This window comes from Trichosurus vulpecula, chromosome 2, assembly GCF_011100635.1.
Source record: "Trichosurus vulpecula isolate mTriVul1 chromosome 2, mTriVul1.pri, whole genome shotgun sequence".
NCBI lineage: Eukaryota > Metazoa > Chordata > Mammalia > Diprotodontia > Phalangeridae > Trichosurus > Trichosurus vulpecula.
The window spans coordinates 169,211,236-169,229,509 of NC_050574.1; the positions used below are offsets into that span (position 1 = coordinate 169,211,236).

General features: G+C 39.7%; 1 protein-coding gene across 4 annotated transcripts in view; it reads left to right on the top strand.

Moving 5' to 3' along the window:
- FLI1 (Fli-1 proto-oncogene, ETS transcription factor) overlaps nucleotides 1-18,274 on the top strand; it is a 165,093-nt gene that overhangs the window by 58,190 nt on the left and 88,629 nt on the right. The gene's annotated exons all lie outside the window — the stretch shown is intronic.

Here is an 18,274-nt window from a genome sequence, read left to right on the forward strand (position 1 = left end):
AAAATCTTCTGATTTTCTCATCTGTCTTTGTGTCTGTTGGCAGGCTCCCTCCCTTTCAAATGAAACAAAGGTACCCGGAACACACACACACACACACACACACACACACACACACACACACATCTAGCCACATTCACATGCTAACTAGTTTTCTGATAGTTTTCTCGTTATGTCTCCTAGAATGAAAGAGGCAAACTGGCTCTTTTCAAAGAGGAAAGAGTCAACTCACACATACTCCTATCTGAGTTACAATCAGCAGTAGGGAGAAGAGAGTGACAGAGAGCACATGATGGGGGTTTGCTGGGTATTGAACAAGCCTTGTTAGAAGAGCTGTTACCTTTTGAAACAGAGAGCCATGACAAAGCTCTGAGCAACAGTTTCAGGCCATAAATAGAAGTAACTTTCAAGGCATAAGGGGTAAAATTCTTAAAGACATATCAAAGAATTAACTGATTTCATAAAAAAATTAAAATTAAATATAAAATGGAAGGGAAAGAAAAAGATTGCAACTCATGATAAATGATCCTACCAGGATTCTTATTGATGTTTATGTTGAATATGTGGCTGTAAAGAAGCAAAAAGAGCCACATTCATGCATAGATTTGCAGAAAAAAGGAAAAACAGGTAAACATGGCTCTGAAGAAATTATACGTACATGTGGAGTTATGCAGTATTTATCCTCTAGCAAAATAAAGTTTTGACGATAATTAAAATGCAACGTTCTCCCAGCAGTTCAGCCTGCCCTACTTTCTAAATGTTTTTGCTTGGTTTGCCCATGTGCCTTAACTGATGGTCAGTTGCACTCGATGGTCAGTTTCATTTCCTGGTTCTAAGATAGTGGCATGAGGCGGTTACTTGGACTTATTGCATTAATGGAGGAAGCATGCAATTTTAAAATGTCAGAGCCAGCAGACCAAATCTCGGTGCCTGCAGCCTTTGAAACAAGTGTTCACTGAACATCTCTTGGGGGAACTACAATGTAAAGTCTCAGAGGAGTGGGGTACAGTGAAGAATATTGTATCGTCCTTGTCTTTTAGGAGTTTATAGTCTAGCTAAGGAGTAAGAGGTACACATATAATTGACTGCAATGTGTACCAATAAACGTGAAACTTCTGAAGGCCGCTGGAAAAGGAGTGAGCGGGCCAGGGGTGTATTGGTCAGATGATAAATCGATTGAATTGACCTGGAAAAACTTCCTGGAGAAGGAGGTCTTGAGCTATATTAAAGGTGAAAAAGGAAGGGTATGAGGAAGCACCCTCTGCCAGTACTGAGCGGATCTAGTTCTTTAAAGAAAATTATGAAAGATTTGTATATGGGAATTAAGGGCCCAGTACTTCCAGATCCCCTAACGTTCTATGACCTTGGGCCAGTTGCTGCTACTTCTTAAGTCTTTATTCCATATAGCATGAAACTGGAGACAATAATGGTCCCAATTTTCCTCCCAGGGCCTAAGGGAGAGTTCATTGTATGTGAAGCTGTTATGATTTCCTGGGAAAAGATAGAAACTCAGGGAGCTAAGGCATCATTTGATTTTATTTTATACACATACATAACTGAGAGCATCTGATGAGAAGAACTCAGGAAGCATTTTTGTGACGTGTCTTGCTAACCGCTTCATGGAGATGGCAGGTGAGCATCTAGGAATGCTAGTACTGAAAGGGACCTTAGCATTTATCTTATTATCCTCTAATTTTAAGGAAGAGGTGACTGGGTCCCAGAGACGTGAACTTTCTCACAATCACACAAATAATGACTAGCAGATGCAGAATTAGAACTTGGGCCATTGGACTTCTTGGTCCATACGACTTTTTTTTCAATATATTCCATTGCCTGATGGTCAATGGATTATTAAATATTAAATAAATTAGTTGAGGCCCTTGATTATCTAGACAATTTTTTAAAAAATAGTCGTATCTCATCTGTATGACCACCTACAGAGCAGAGCAGAATTTCAGTCAGCTCCATTCTCCAAGTAACTTGTAGAGCCCCAGAGAATTGCTAAAAACTACTCAGTGCCTTATTTCCTCTCTTTGTAAAGTGATCTTGCACACCCATAAGACTCTTTGGAAATAGCTAATACTTTTTTAAAAAGAGAAATGCATTTTCTAATGTTTCATTCTGTCGTCCCATGTGCCATTATACATGGGGATTTTAAGTGATTCTAATCTAATTCCAATGGATTTTAGGAGAGAATATGGTGGGACTGGTCAAGTGACAATTGAGGCAAGGTGTTGGGTTTGGGAAATGGACTGCTCCTAAAGCATCTGTGAGTAAAATCCTTAATCAGGCATCCAAAGAGCAAATCTGGGTTTCTCTGGCTGCTTCAACTAGAATATTAGTCTGATTTAGCATTTCAGACCTTCCTGTTTAGGCCCTTTATCTAACCCTGATGAACAGGAAATGCAAGATGTGTGAATTGAACACACATACATGAACATACACACACAGGTGCAGCGCTCTTTACTTTCTGCTCTGGTGAGCTGTAAAAAGTCTCCTGAGCCATATACGTGAAGTTCAAGAGCCTGGCATTTCACAGTAGGTCACATATAGTAGGTAGTAAGAAGAAAAAAGAAGGCCTGATAGTAACTCCTAACCCCAAATCAACTCAAACACCTCACAGCACAGAAATATGTAATTTGGAGCCTTGGATAGTGGTATCACCATCCTGACTGCTGAAGTTCTTCCTGCTCTGTTCCATTAATGGGGGAACTTGAGTGGCCTGCTATCCTGGAAAACTCTGCCTGGTGGTCTGGTATCCTGAGGCTGGTTTGTGGCAATCAACCCAATTTGGTTGAGGGTGTGAAGATCTGGGGAGATCTGCTGAGGAATTCCATTCAATGAAATTCATGCCAGATGTGCCCATATGGGGCAGCATAGAGAGGCCAAGATTTGGGTATTAACAGAAGTGGGTCTCTGTGGGAATACAATTATAGGTTGAATCCCATTTTAATGAGCTTGACAGGAGATCAAAAATTACTATATTATCTCCAAATCTCTTACAAATGGAAGTCTCTTGCTGTAGTATACAGGAATGACATACTGTTCTGTTGCTTTGCTTACATAAAGCAAATATTCATTGTACTTTGTATTTATGAATAATGACAAGTTGTGAGGAGGGAAGGTTTTATGAGTTTGGCAGAAGAAAAATTATGGTATTGCGATTCTTAGATTTATACTTTCTGCTTTAACCATATTTAAATGCTAAATATTTAAAACAAAATTTGGCATGTTTTTCAAAATACGCTAGTAACTGGGAGAGGAACAGATTCCCTTGGGATTTAAGTCTGAAATGAGCCTTCTATTATAATCAATAGCTTCATCAGGATACCAAGAAAAGTAATCTGTATTGAACAAAAAAAGTCTTACCCTCTACCTCAAATCATCAGCTTTCCATTTGGGAAAAAGAGTCAGACTTTATTTAAAATGTTTAAGGTTGTATGTCTACTCGAATACACTTATTGTATATGCATCCATGCCTAAAGGAAATCTCCACTCAATAGACATTGCTAAATGGACAGGAAATCATGAAATTTTCTGTTTCACTAAATTTATTTTTCAAATAGAATTTGTTGTAAACACATCAGCCAAATAACAAGAGTATGAGCTGTCAAGTGGGATGTAGAAATAGCCTCACAACAAGTGACATAGAAGAGCAGTGAATTAGAATTCAGAAGACTTGGGTTCTAATCTAATGAAAAAAAGTCACTTCTCTGGGTGTCAGTTTTCTCATCTATAAAATAGGTGGCAACATAGGGTAGCGGAAAGAGTGTTAGATTTGGACCTGCCTCTGATACCTGTTTGACCTTAGCAAATCACCTCTCTGGGACTCAGTTTCCTCTAAGGTTCCTCCTCATTCCAGACCCTACAGTAGTAATAGCTGTCATATCTTTCACAGAATTGTTGTGATAGTTAAATGACAGAGTTGGTATGAAAGCAATTAAGTGGATAAAGTGCTTTACAAATGGAAGATATTATTCACTTTTACTAACTGTGTGACCTTGGGCAAATAATCTATCTGGGCATCAGTTTCCAGACATCTTCATTATGTGTGGCTTGAATCATTTTTCCATAATCTTACTTATAAAGTTACGTGTTTTCTGAGATTCAATGTTCCCATTCAGTGCAGAAAGAAGCCCTCTGCTGGATATTTGTCAGACTGGAGGCTTGGAAATTAGAACCAGATTTCCTTTTTAAGACACACAACAATTCTTTTATGGGACCTGCGTTCAAATTCTGCTCTGCAGCTTTTTTGGGCAAGTTGCTCTACATCTGTAGGCTTCAATTTCCTAATCTCTAAAAAACATAAGGGGTCAGACTAGTTGGCCTATGAAGGCTTTACCAGCTCCAAATTTATGATTCTCTGATTTTTGGTCAAGCAAAATTTCCTTTGAACCGAGCACATTATTTTTCTTAAGTCAAAGATTCCTGCGTAAAGCATCTGCTTTTTACCAGTGGTCTATGAAAAAAGCATGAGGCTGGGGCTGGGGCTGGGTCTGGAGCGGGAGAAATCTGAAGCCACCAGTTACCAGAATTTCTTTCTTTCTTTTATTACTCACATGGTATGAAAGTTAAAAGGCCTTTCACTGCCCTCTAAGCAATCTAGATATAACATGTCCAGACGGAACATTCAGACTAGGTTCTGGGCTATTCTAGGTTCCAGGCATTTTCTAGTTGTGCTTTTTGAGAGAATATTAAAATTATGATGAGGATGGTGATTATGATGATGATGATGAATTTGACAAACATGAACATTTCCTTACACAAAAAATAGAAAAAGAGAATTATATATGACATCATGAATCTCTCTTATATAGCGCTTGTTGTTTGGAAGTCTACATTAAATTTAACATGGTAGTTCAACAAAGTCCTGTTTGTTTTTGTTGCCTTCTGAATTTCCTTCTGCTTTCTTCATTGTATTTAAAAAATATTTCATTGACGTTCTTTTATTTTTTGTTATCACTATCACTATCATTCTCCCCACTCTCCATGACCCCCCAAATAAAAGCTATTCCTTCTAGCAAATAGATATAGATAAAATAAATCTACACATTTACCATGTTTGAAAATATGTCTCATTCTGAACCTGAGAACGGGCTCATGGGATCACAGATCTGGAGCTGGAAGGGACCTCAGAGGCCATCCAGTCCAAGGGTGCTTTAGTAAACTTCCAGGGTCCCCAAGTAGTAAACACTGCTTACTAATCCAATACCTCTCTGCCAAGAGGTGCAGAAGTATCAGTCTTCTGGAGTTGTGATTGGTCCCCACATTGATCATGGTTCTTAAATCTTACAAAGTTGTTTTGCTTTATGATGTCATGTAGCCATTATAAATTGTTATCCTGGTTCTGCATATGTCAATCTGCATCAGTTCATATTGCATTCAGGTTTTTTCTGAATCTGTTCCTTTTATTATTTCCAAAGTTGCTATGTTTCGAAGGATCTTCCTGAGATCTCAGGTGATGAAAATGTTGCTCTCCTTGAAGGAAGGGAGGGTTGTACAGGTTGTCTTCCCCTGTAGAGGAGCACCATCTTTATAATCCTGAAGTCATTGTGCTATAAGGTTTGTCCTAAGACCTTCTGAGATGGATTTTCAATGTGTACACAACATCAGAGAGAGACAGAGAGACTGAGACAGACTTGGGCACAGACACCAACATGGAAATGGACACAGACACAGACAGAGACCAACACAGAGAAAAATGTGGCTTCTTCTTTTCCTCTAAGACCAACTATAAACTCCTTGGCTTGGCTTTTTAAAGCCCTTCACCTGGTTCCAGCCTAACTTCTGATGCTTATTGAGAGTGACTCTTCTTCATGCACTCCACATTTCCATCCTCAACATTCACTGTCCCCTCTCCTTGCCTTGGCCCAGGCTCAATGCACTCTGTCTTCACCTGCGTCTCAGAATCCCTGGCTGGTCTTAAAGTACATCTCTTCTGCAGGAATGCTATGCTGATTCCCTTTCCCCCTGCCCCCAAAGTGGAGATTTTGTTTTGTGGGGATACTTTGTATATATTTTATATTTAATTGTCTATGTTTATGTTATTTTCCCCCCAATGGAATATAAGCCACCTGAGAGCAAGGCCCGGTTCCTTTTTGTCTTTATATCCAGATTACCTAGTACAATGCCTGGCACAGTAGGATCTTAATAAATATTGTTGAATGAATGAAAGAATGAGAAAATAGCAAACAGGAGTAGAGAAAAAAGGCCAGGAGAGAACAGAGGAGGGGAGGGGAGGAGGCAGGAGGGAAAGGGAAGGGGAAGAGTGGAAAGGAGAAGGAAAGAGAAGGAAGAGGAAGATAGGGGAAGACTGGAGAGGAAAGGTTGAGAGAAGAAAGGAGGAGAGAGGAGAGAAGAGAAGAGGAAAAGAAAAGAAAAAAAAAGACTGAATACTGCTTGACTTTGCATTTTCCCTTCTGTTTTCTGATTGATGTCTCTAAGGCCTGTGAGTGTTAGGGAGCCTCAGAAGATATAGTCCCGATAAGCAAACAAAGACCAAAGCTTATCAGCACTCTATCTCTAGCAATCTCACACTTACAGCTTTGTAGGGGGGAGGGAGATCTCTCCATCTTGCTAGGGCTCCCATCATGTTTGGGAACAGGTGTAGGCAGGAACCTCTAGTTCAGTCCTTTGGAACTTCATTCCAAGGTTTCAAACCAAAGTAAAAGGAACAAGCACACAGCTTAAAGGAGTGCAAACTGAATGCTTCTCAATCACCGGAAGACTGAGGAAGGAGGTGAAGTTAGAGGAGAAGGGAAACCTTACTCTGCCTAACAACTCAGCTATGGCCGTCAAAGGGCATCTTGCTTCTCCTTCCACGGGGGCTTCAGCCTTGCTTGCCTTTCCCCACCTCTTTGGGCTGTGCTGACCTTCTTCAGCTCGACATGATTGTGTGGGTCTGCTGTGGTTGGCAGGAGGCGAGGAGGACAGTGGGGGGGGGGGCGGGTGGAACAGGAGTAGGGGGAGGGAGGCAGCATTTTATTGGGCTGTTGAAGTTGATTTATTAGGGGGGAAAATCCTTCGCTTGCTTGCCACACAGGTTATTCTCAAAGTGAAAACTCTATTTCACTTTGAAAAAAAATGGTGAAAGTGCCTCCAGTTATGAATGGAGGCCTTTGTTACCTTTCAGATCGACAAGACAGACTGTTTAGTTCATGTCTGTGCATTAGCAAAGGAGTCCGGGGGCCTGGGAGACAGATGTGGGCCTTAATTGCATGGAAATATTAGAAGATCGTTAGGCCATTTTGACAGGATTTTCCTCTTGCTGCAAGAGCAAAGGGCCAGGTCTGAGGAGTTCCAGGGGGTAGTCATGCCACCCCCCCCCCCATGTGTGTGTGTGTGTGTGTGTGTGTGTGTGTGTGTATGAGAGAGACAGAGACAAAGACAGAAAAGAGAGAAAAAGAGAGACAAAGACAAAAAGAGAGAAAGGCAGAGGAGAGATATAGAGATGAGAGACAGAGGAGGAAGCTAGGCTTGTTCTCATTTATCCAAGAATCACAAGAGAAAATAGATTCCTCATTGTTCCTTTGTTTGAACCCCACCTTTTCAGTGAGGAACATCCCTAAACACCCCCTGACCTATGATGAGTATAAGAAGAAACAAGTTTGCTGGGCTGTGTTAGAGAGAGAGAATCCTATCAGATTGACTCACAGGCGCATGATGTACAGAAGAGATAGTCTATCAGTGGCCCCAACCAGGCCTGAGAAAAATAAATAAGCTAACTCTGTATATGGTGGCTTTGGAGACAACACCAGCTTATCTGTTCTTTTATTCTATTCTTCCCAACCCCTCAATTTGTACAGAGTCAAGTCAGTAATGATCCAGAGAAAAATGGTCAGGGCTTTGAGTTACACAAGGTTTTCTAAACTTGAAGGAAGAACATTCTTACACTCTTTAGCTGCATCATGGAATAAGTCTTTCCAAATACATTCCATTTCATAATTATCTACATATAGATTGTCTCAACTGAGAAAATGACAAATTTGAAAGCTCAGGCCTGTTTGGCTTTGCCTCTCAGAGTACTTCTAACTTGGCTCCACCTACTATCAGTGGTGTCTGCTCAGGGAATTCAAATATTTTAATGTTAGTCTAATCTAGGGCTTCTTAATCTGAGGTCTCTGAACAGATTTGAAAGGGTCCATGAACTTCATAGGAAAAAATTTCATCTTTATATTCACTAACTTCTGAGTGAAACTTTGCATCTCCTTCAATTATGAATGTAGGCAACAAAACATTATTCTGAGAAGAGGTCTATAGCCTTCACTACACTGCCCAAAGAGGTCTATAGTACAAAAAAGCTTAAGAATCCCTCAATCCAAAGCATAATTAAGAAGGTAAGTCTGCTGAAGATGGGGAGGACCTTCATAAAAATATAATCCAGTTCATGACCCCAAATAAATGATTTATCTGCTGTTTTGGATGGAATGCATCCGTGTTCTATTCATTTAGAAGATAAAATTCAGAGCTAACTGTCCTGCAACCCAGGAATTGAGTTGTGTTCCCCAGTTCTTTTTAACCAAGGGACACAAACTGAATTTAACCTCTCTGAAAAGGAGAGAACTCTTCTACCCTTCTGCTTCATCTGCCCAATCTCCAGCCAGGAGATCAGTGATTGAGTGATTAAGGGACTAGAGAGTGGTCATCCCTTCCTGACTCAGAGTCCTCATGTTGGGGAGGCCATGAGAGGTAACTGAGAATATGGCTGAGCCATTGCAAAGAGAGAACTGTAGCTTGGGAGTGAAGAATGTGCAGCAGCGAAGATCCTGTTTTCATGTAAATGCTGTTAACCAGAAAGAAAAAGGGAAGAAGACCCAGCCATTCAGCAGAGTGATCCTTCTGAGGACATAGACTTCAACTGGTTCATGTTGCTCCTCTACTGATGATGATTTAACATTTATCCATACAATTGATACTTGGGTAGAGCACAGAGATGGCTTCATTACAGTTTAAAATGCAGTAAAGCATCATCAATTGAGACCTCAAATCTGTGGCATTTTGGCTTGGTCAAGGCAGAAATACCTTTACTGTCTCTAGAAAGAGTTGGCTAAGCTGGTTAATGACACAGGCACTACTTGTCTTTAAAGACTTTTGTTTCTTGTTTATAGGCAGGTGGGTGCCATGAACGAGTTTTATCTATTCATTAAAGCAGGCCCAGCAAAATTGGTACTTCAGAGAGAATTTGGTAGCTGTAAGTTGAAGTTTCTGTAGATAGTTTAAAGTTCCAAACTTAATTGCTTCAGAAATTCTTGGTAATTAAATTGCTCATTAATTGAGACAGGCTTTCTGAGCTATTAGTCTGACTCAGGGAGGCTTCCTTGTTTAGCCATATTTTTTCTTTCAGACTGCTGGGGAGCTACTTGCCAATATAGTGTGCTTTGCAAAGGAATGCACTCAAAACAAGATTCTCTGGTGTTCCAAAAAAGAGACTATACCTCTCTGTGTACCCAGCTCATTCCCTGCAAGTAAATTAGCCTCAGGGTCTAAGAATATGGTTTCTTTTTCTTCTTCATCTTCTTCCTTCTTCTTCAACTTCTTCCTTCTTCAATTTCTTCCTCCTCCTCCTCCTTTTCTTCTTCTTCTTCTTCTTCTTCTTCTTCTTCTTCTTCTTCTTCTTCTTCTTCTTCTTCTTCTTCTTCGTCGTCGTCATCTTCTTCTTCTTCTTCGTCTTCTTCTTCTTCTTCTTCCTTTCCTTCTTCTCTTCCCTCCTCCACCTCTTCCTTCTCCTCCTCGTTCTGCATTTTAGAAGGTCTTTAAATAATATATCTAACTAAAAGTTCTGGCTACATGGCATCAGGGAAGTCCCTTATGGTATTGAAGGTCAAAGATATATTAACCTTCCTGGTACCTCAGCCCTCCTTATAAGATCACTAAGATCATTGCACACTGCTCCTATGACTTGTCCCTGCCCTTTAGTTCAGTTATTAGAGTTTTCTTCTGGTTTGTCTAGTGTCTTTGCAACATAGCCAATAGAAGTGGCTCTTATAGGGTGGAGTGGTGGGAAAGCTGTTACTTCCAAATATAGTGAAATTTAATGTGCTTATAAAATATATATCGTGTTCTTTGTATTTGTGGACACTATGGTTTTAAAAGCATTTTGGACTAATTATCTAATTGATTTTTTTACTCTGCCCAAGACAGATACCACCATTCTCACTTTAGTGAAGCAGCGATTCAGACATAGAGGGGTTAAATGACTTGGCCAGAGTTAAAATGCTTAATAAAGGTGCTTCTTTACTTGACTTGTTGACTTGTTGAGAAAATTTCTGCCCCACCCTCTTTAGGAAAGCAAAATGCAAAGTATATGTTATTTGAATAATAAGGATGTGACTGAAAGGTACACCCAATGAACTGTCTACTGAATATGGGCCTCTTAGACTTATTCTAGGATAGGCTGAGTGAAGCCATTTTTCTCTCAGGGAATCTTGGCTGCCTTTACTCCATAGCTGTTCATGACTTCAGGCTCATTCCTGAAACTTATCCATGGGGAAGGAGACTTACATCCCTCTATCTCACCCTTCCCCCAACACGCACACAGTAGAGTCAACATCCTTATCCCTCCCCCACATACTCAGGTCCTAGCTACACAGAGATTACTGAACTATCCAGATGGGTCATCTATAAGGATAAAATTCATTGACTATTTCCTGAGAAATAGCTGGTTTTCCAGGCAACTAGAATAATTCTGAATTACTAGCTGGAGGCTAATTTTCACTCAGTCTGTCAGAGAGGCAGGTTCTTAGGGTCTACTGCAGAGCAGACTTCAACTATGTCATGGTCAATATACAATAGTAAATGAAAAGATCCTGACTGTTGGTTGACTCCAGTTAAATATAACTGAGTATATTGATCATATTTATAGCCTAGATCCTAGAGATATTATCATACATTCTTCTGGTCACAGAGAACAATGTGATTTAAAAATATCAATATTTCTTTGCATACTTGGACCAACAGGTCAAAATAACCAATACCAAGGCTAAACCAAATCCCATTTCTTTTTTCCTTCCTAGTATATGAAAATTTATTCAAAATAATCCCATTTTTTAAAAAAAGTAATTTATGGGGAGGTAAGATATTTCCTTTTTAAGCTTCAAACACTGAATTTAAGAATTTTTTTAAAATCCATATCCACATTGATAGTATGGCGATTTTAAAATGTCTGAACCATAATACAAGGACTCAGGTACTGGCAATAAGCCTTTTTAAAGATAGTTCTTTAAAAAATGGCTGTTATCCAAATCATTTCCTCTAAAGTGAAAATTCCAAGTTCTTCTATCAGCATACTGATTATTCTCAGAACTTAGACCAAAATTGACACCACTTTACCTCTCAACTTTTAGGCTATTCCAACATTAACTAGTTTTATTATGTGTACAGTTAAAAGATGATTTTTATTGTAAGCCTTATTTCTTCCCTTCGAGTATCTTTTTTAAAAAGTATTAATCACTGACATTTTTGTAGCACTTTAAGGATTACAGAGTATTGTACATGTATTAACTCCTTTGAGCCTCCAAACAAACTTGTGAGGTAGGCACTGTGGATAATTTTATCCCCATTTACAGATGAAGAAACTGAAGCTCATGGAACTTAATTAAAATTTTTCCTTATAGTCATACAGCTAGTATCACAGGTAGAATTCAAACCCTGGACTTTCCTGACTCAAAGCTGTATGCTCTATTGAGTGGATCGTTGAGGGAGGCACTTTTTTTTTGGTAGAGAATTTTTATCTCGGCACACACAATTATGCAAATCTCTATCCACACAAAGCTATTATGAGTTCAGAGTATGCTTTTTTTGTTCTTACCCAGAATCCTTTAAGATGATATGTGATGAGTGCCTATGGAGCTGAGGTTAAACCAGAAACCTTTCTTGGTTTGGGTTGGAAGAAGCAAGAAGACCACAAGGTTCCTTTGTTGACATTTGACTCCCACAATCTTCTCTGGGGGTGAATAGAACTGGCTTTGGAAATCCAGGTTCCCTTATCAGTTACCAAACCCACCATGAATGCAATGGATTTAAACCATGGAGAGAAGAGAGGTTGAAGAAGGAGAATGTAATCCTTTTTAATTTTGGAGAATGGAATCTGAAGTAGATGGTAAAATATAAGGAATTGGAAAATGGAGGCTTGGAAAGTTTCTTAGTACACTGTTGGGCATCTCTTCAGACTCATCACTTCATAGGCAAGTCAGTCCCTCATTTACCAACAATTCTTGGTGTGGCAGAGATCAAGCCTCCCTACTAGTGTATGAACCCATGACCTTGAGTTTTAAAGGCAAACATGCTTCCTATTGAGTTAGCCTCATACCTGCAGGAGCCTCCAGGATGAAAAACTAAATGCCCTTTGTAAAGTAACCAGATCAATCCTAAGCCCCTAGGGACTTTCAGTGGTTTCAGCTGGGTTTTCCTGTTCAAATATCTTGCCTGAGATTGACAAAGAAAATATCTCCACGTAATCCCGCTGAGATGTTTTCATTGGAAGTCCAAGGCAGGACTTGTTCACAAAGTATCTGCTTTTTCTATAGGCTTATACAGAGAGACAGGGCCTGCCACAGTGCCAGACGACTTGGGTTTGGCACTGAAGTCAAACAGGGACACTGGCCAACCCAGTGGGGCGGCCTCTTTGAGTGTCGCTGCCAACTGGGAGACCAGTTGGGGACCGGAGATGGAGTCCAAGCTTCAAGGGGATGATGATGGGGGCCTCCTCAAAGAAAGATCAATGCCTGGCTTTCTTCTTCCCAAACCAGGCCTGCCTTTGGCTCTTTTCTACATCCCTATTGGAAGGTGCATCAAGGAGTAATGGTATCATCATATAGGCATAAGGAGGAATGGCTTAAATTAGAGAAATTCAGAAACTCTGGAGCTTAATCTCAGACCAGCTGGACAGCATGTCAACAAAATGGGCTTGTCAGAGGACATTTGGTGAAACCACTTTGTGATAGCTTAGAATCCAGAATGTCAGAGTCTACAGGGACCTCGGAGATCGTCTAATCCAACGCCATGATTTTGAAGATAAGGAAGCCAGAGGAGTTTGATGTTGTCCCCAGGGTTACATAGCTGGCTAGTGGTAGAGACAAGCCTAGAACTCTGTTTTCTCGACTTATATTACAATGTTCTCTGCATTTGGATTTTGGATGGGTGGTAATTATCCTTCTTGGACTTCTGATACAGCTACTACATATATGCACATCACTGTGGTTGGTGTTATGGAGGAAACAAAACACCTGATGCACAATCCCTGCCTCCAAAGAAACTTTCATCTCAGACTGGGAGACAAGAAATAACAATAATAATAATAATAATAATAATAATAACGTACATTTATACATCTTATATTTATAAGTTTACAAAGTGCATGCCTCACAAAAACCTTGGAAGTAATGTATTCTCATCCCAATTTTACATGTGGAGGTGCCAAAGCTTACAGGGTTTGAATGACCAATCAGAGGTCACACAGCTAGAAAATATTGGAGCCAAGACTCAAACCAAAACCTTTGGCTTCGAGATCAGCGTTGTTTGGGAGAAGCTAGGTAACACAGTAGATAGAATGATGGGAGACCCAAGTTCCCGTCCTGCCTCAGATCCTTACTTGCTGTGTGACCCTGGGCAAGTCACTTAACCTGTCTGGCTCAGTTTTCTTATCTGTAAAAGGAGGATAATACAAATACCCATTTCCCAGAGTTGCTGTGAGGATAAAATGAGATAATATTTATAAAGTTCTTTGTAAACCTTAAAGTGCTGCATAAATGTTAGTCATCATCATCATCATTAATACCACATGCTATCTTTCAGAAAAATTAAATTATATGAGATGTCAAAAAGCTGTATTTGATTAATTCAATGTGGATGTAATTCAACAAACATTTATTAAGGACTTACCCTGTTAAAGACATTGTGCTAGATACTACATTAATGACAAGAACTTGGTGCAAATATTAAGCATGAAAAATATTTAAAGGAGAGAGAAATCACTTAGAGGCTAGAGTGTCCAAGAAATATTTCATGGAAATGTGAGACATGAGTTGGTCTTCAAAGTATGTCTATGGGCAAAAGGCACAAGGATGCACATTCCAGATCTGGGAATAGCACGGGCAAAAGCCCTAGGGGCTTGGTTCCATTCTTTTCATCTGAAAGTTGAGGTCTCATAATGGTCATTGCAGAATTCTAGGGATAGCCTGGCAATTTATGTTGAAAATTTACCTAAAGAAACAAAAGTATTGCTCCTTTGCACAGGTGGGGGAAAAGTTAATAGGTGTGGTGACCAAAAGAAGAAAATGGATGAAAAGAAATTAATCAAATAATAGATGGAGAGAGAGGGAGGGAGAATAAAGGAAAGGAAATAAAGGAAAGGAGGAGGCTGAAGAAGAGAAGGAGAGCTATGGAACAGGAAATCAGGGGGAAAAGAAAAGAAATAAAATTAAACTGAGAGAGACAACTAGGGCTTCAGAAAGACTCTTGATGTATTGATGTGGTTAAGTACCTGCTATTTCCATGTTTCTTTCCATCCCTGGGATAGTTTCAACTCTTGAAAAAAAAAGCTTGTATGACCTCTGAAAAGTTATCCACCTAACATAGGAGGATTCTTCAGTTCAAGACCACTACCTCCAAAGTCAAAATGGGCCCATAATTTGTTGTGGAAAAGTCATTGAGCCCAGTCTCTAGGCCTGACTCATGCAAGTGAGTTATTCATTAGAGATGGGGCAATGAATGGAACTTTGTTTTCCCCTCATCCCAGGTCCCAGTGTTAAAAATAACCTGGTGTCTCATGGCTTCTACCCCTACTTGTCCATTGAGTTTAAATGTCATTCAATATGGCTGTCCATGGGCATGCCTGTGGCACAGTGGAATCTCCTATCCTGTGGGCAGGTGGAATCCACTTGCTCTTGGGCTGGCTCTGTTTCTGGAAGGCCATTCTATTGAAAGGGTGCTCCCTGGCTCACAGCTGGAATGATTGGATTGAAGGAGCCGCCCTGTGTGTGTTTCCTCATGGGCTTCCTGTGATTATGAGGGCACAAGTTGCCATAGAAACTGTGTCAGAGGAGGAAATTGCCGGATAAGATCATTGCCTCTGAGAATAGGACCAGAGTGGATGGGGGTGGGAGAGTAGAGAGAATGGTCAGTGGTTTGGCTGTTCAAATTCGACCATGTAATGATCATTGGCCAGAGCAATGAGGATGGGAGAGTCTGGGAATGAGTGGGGAGACTAGAAAGAATTTAACAAAGCTTAATCCAAAAATCTCAGAGGCATATTGATGGGACTGCAAGTATCACTGTAGTGAAGCAGGCTCAGGTGATCAGGTTTTTTATTTGAGGGAGGTTGGTCCATGAAGAAACAAACAAAGCTCTGAACAGAAGTCTCTGCCTTTTATCACAACAGACCTGAGTGGGAGAAAAATGTATAATAAGTTAGGTACCCCCTTCACTACCCTACTTCTACTTCCAAATTCCCTAGGTTGCACTGAAAATTCAACTTTGCAGTTCAAGCCTTAACAGCCTAGACACTCACTGATCCTCACATAGCATCAATATGATGAGTATGTTTGATTGTGAACCAGTTACTTGACATGAGAGAAGTATTAGCCAATCAGTTAACTATGAAAGAGAGAAACTATATATCTATATCCATAAGCTATGTCTATTTCTAGCAAATCTATTTCTATCTATATGTAATCTCTATGTCTATATATCTGTGTCTGTCTATATTTATGACTAAACCTATAGTCTATGTCTATGCCTATATCTACTTCTATATCTAATCTATGTCTGTGTCTATATCTATATTTATATCTAATTGATATCTATATACCTATGTCTACATCTGTCTCTATATCTAAATTATGTGTATGTCTATATCTATAGCTACACATATAGATATATACATCTATATCTACAGGTCATTCTAAAAGTGTTAGTGCAATTCAAACTATTCAAATTGAAAACTGCATGTAAAACTTCTGGGAGACTCTGTGTAAATATGGATGTACACACACATCAACATATGCTAATCTATATGTGTATGATATAATATGTACATTTTTCAAGGAATTTAGTAAATGAAGACTGTTCATCCTTTCAGTTTTGTTTTTTTACCTAATTTCTGCTCTTGCTATTTCAAGGTTATGAAGTCAATGTCATCATTCCAATGGCACAGGGCTTTAACAATTCCTTCTAAGTTTCCCAAGGGAGGTGAGAGGTTAAGCCAGGGGAGGGGAACCTATAGCCTTGAGGCCACATGTAGCCCTCTAGGTCCTCAAGTGTGGCCCTTTGACTGAATCCAGACTTCACAGAACAAATCCCACTAATAAAAGGATAGACAAAGGTGGTGAAACAACCCAAACTTGGAGTCCAGGAGACCTGAGCTCATATCCTGCTCCAGCGTGTGGCATAGGTCAAAATGTTTTATCTCTTTGAATCTCAGTTTCCTCATTTGTGAAAGGCCTGTGAAACCTCACAGGGCTTGTTATAAACCTTACAGGACTCAATAAATGTGAGTCACTATTATAATTATGTCCTCCATTTTATGGAAAAGGAAACTGAAGCTGCTAATCAATAAGCATTTATTTAGCACTTTTTGTGTACCAGGTACTGTGCTAGGTGCTGAGATACAAAGAAAAACATAAAGCCATCCCTACTCTCAAGGAGTTTTTATGTACATGTAACATGGATATGTATATGTATACACACACGCATGTGCTTGCATCTGTATACATGCATGCATATATATGTATACATGTATATTAATACATACATGTACAACTATATATGAATGTTTGTGCATAGAATATATCACAATATATTGTAATTAATAATATACATTGAAGCAATAATCAATATATTATACACCCTGATTTATGAGCATTATAATATGACATTTAAATGATATATTTATGGTATGTGTGTGTATATTAGCATGGAGAGAGACAGACAGACAGAGCAATTTTGGTGGAAGGCACCAGCAGCTTGATCCTGATAGATTTTGCATAGATGATAACACTTGAATTAAACTTTGAAGGGAGCTAGGGATCCTAAGAAGTAGGGGTAGAGGAGAGGAGGGACTGCCTTCTAGGCATGAGAGACAGCTGATACACTGATATTTGAAATTCATTGTCCTCTCTTTTCTCCAGCAACACCTGACAGATTTCCCTAGAAGGCCATGAGGGTGGGGGAACTGGCTCCTAATGTCAGAAGGCAAAGAAACCTGTGTGACAGAGCTTTACCCATTCTTCTTCCTCTTCCTCCTCTTCCTCTTCCTTCTCCTCCTCCTCCTTGCAGCCAGGTGGTACAGTGGAGAGAGTGCCAGGCCTGGAGGCAGGAATTTGGTCTCAGACACTTACTAGCTGTGTGATCCTAGGCAAACCCCCGACCACTATTTGCCTCAGTTTTCTTATTTGTAAATTAGATCCAATGTTAGCAGGGTTTTTGTAAAGATCGAATGAGATAATAAATGTAAAGAGCTTAGCACAATACCTGGTTCATAGGGAGAACATTTAATATAAATGTTAGCAATTATATTTTTACCTCCACATTTCCTGGGAAAGGGGAGCTTGCAGAATGGTCTCAGGATTGTAAAAAAAAGAGAAAGTGAAACACACTGTAAAGTTTCCTCCTTTGGGGGTTCAGGCTAACCTTTCAGCCCTTGCCTGTTAGTTTCCATATTCGGCTTCTTTTTATTTTATTTTTTTTGTAAGTAAAGTCACTCTGTAGGAGGAGAATTCAACTTTGATCTTTAGAGATGCCCTTTAAATGTGGTTATGGTCAGAAAAGTGACTGTGAAAACTCAAAGTCAACAACCAAGGTAAATACCCATGGGAGACCTGGAGCAAAGCCTAATAGGAGACCTGTGATTAACAAAAGGGTTATAGCTCTGGATTCTGTTACAATGCATGTCTCTCTCTAGTTTTTATGGTGGTCTGAGACCCTCTTCTCTCCACTCATTCATGCTCTTCCCCTTAATTTATTAAACCCCATTAAATAAAATACTTTCATCTGTAAGGAATTCTGATTGCATCTTCCATGAACTCAGCCATCTGCCTCTCACAGGGTTATCCAAAGCAGAAGCCCTCTCTGTGAGTTAAGATTTAAGTGACCTGGGAAGAAAATGTTGAATTAATTGCGTTTAGAAATTAGTCAGGGGCTCTGGGCTCAATGACAGACTTAGCTATACAGCCCCAGCTCAACATCAGAGGAAACAAAATTTTAAAATGATTATTCTCTCTCACTGATCAACATTTAACCACCCATTGTTTTAAAGCCTAGAAATAAATTGGGCAGTTTTTCC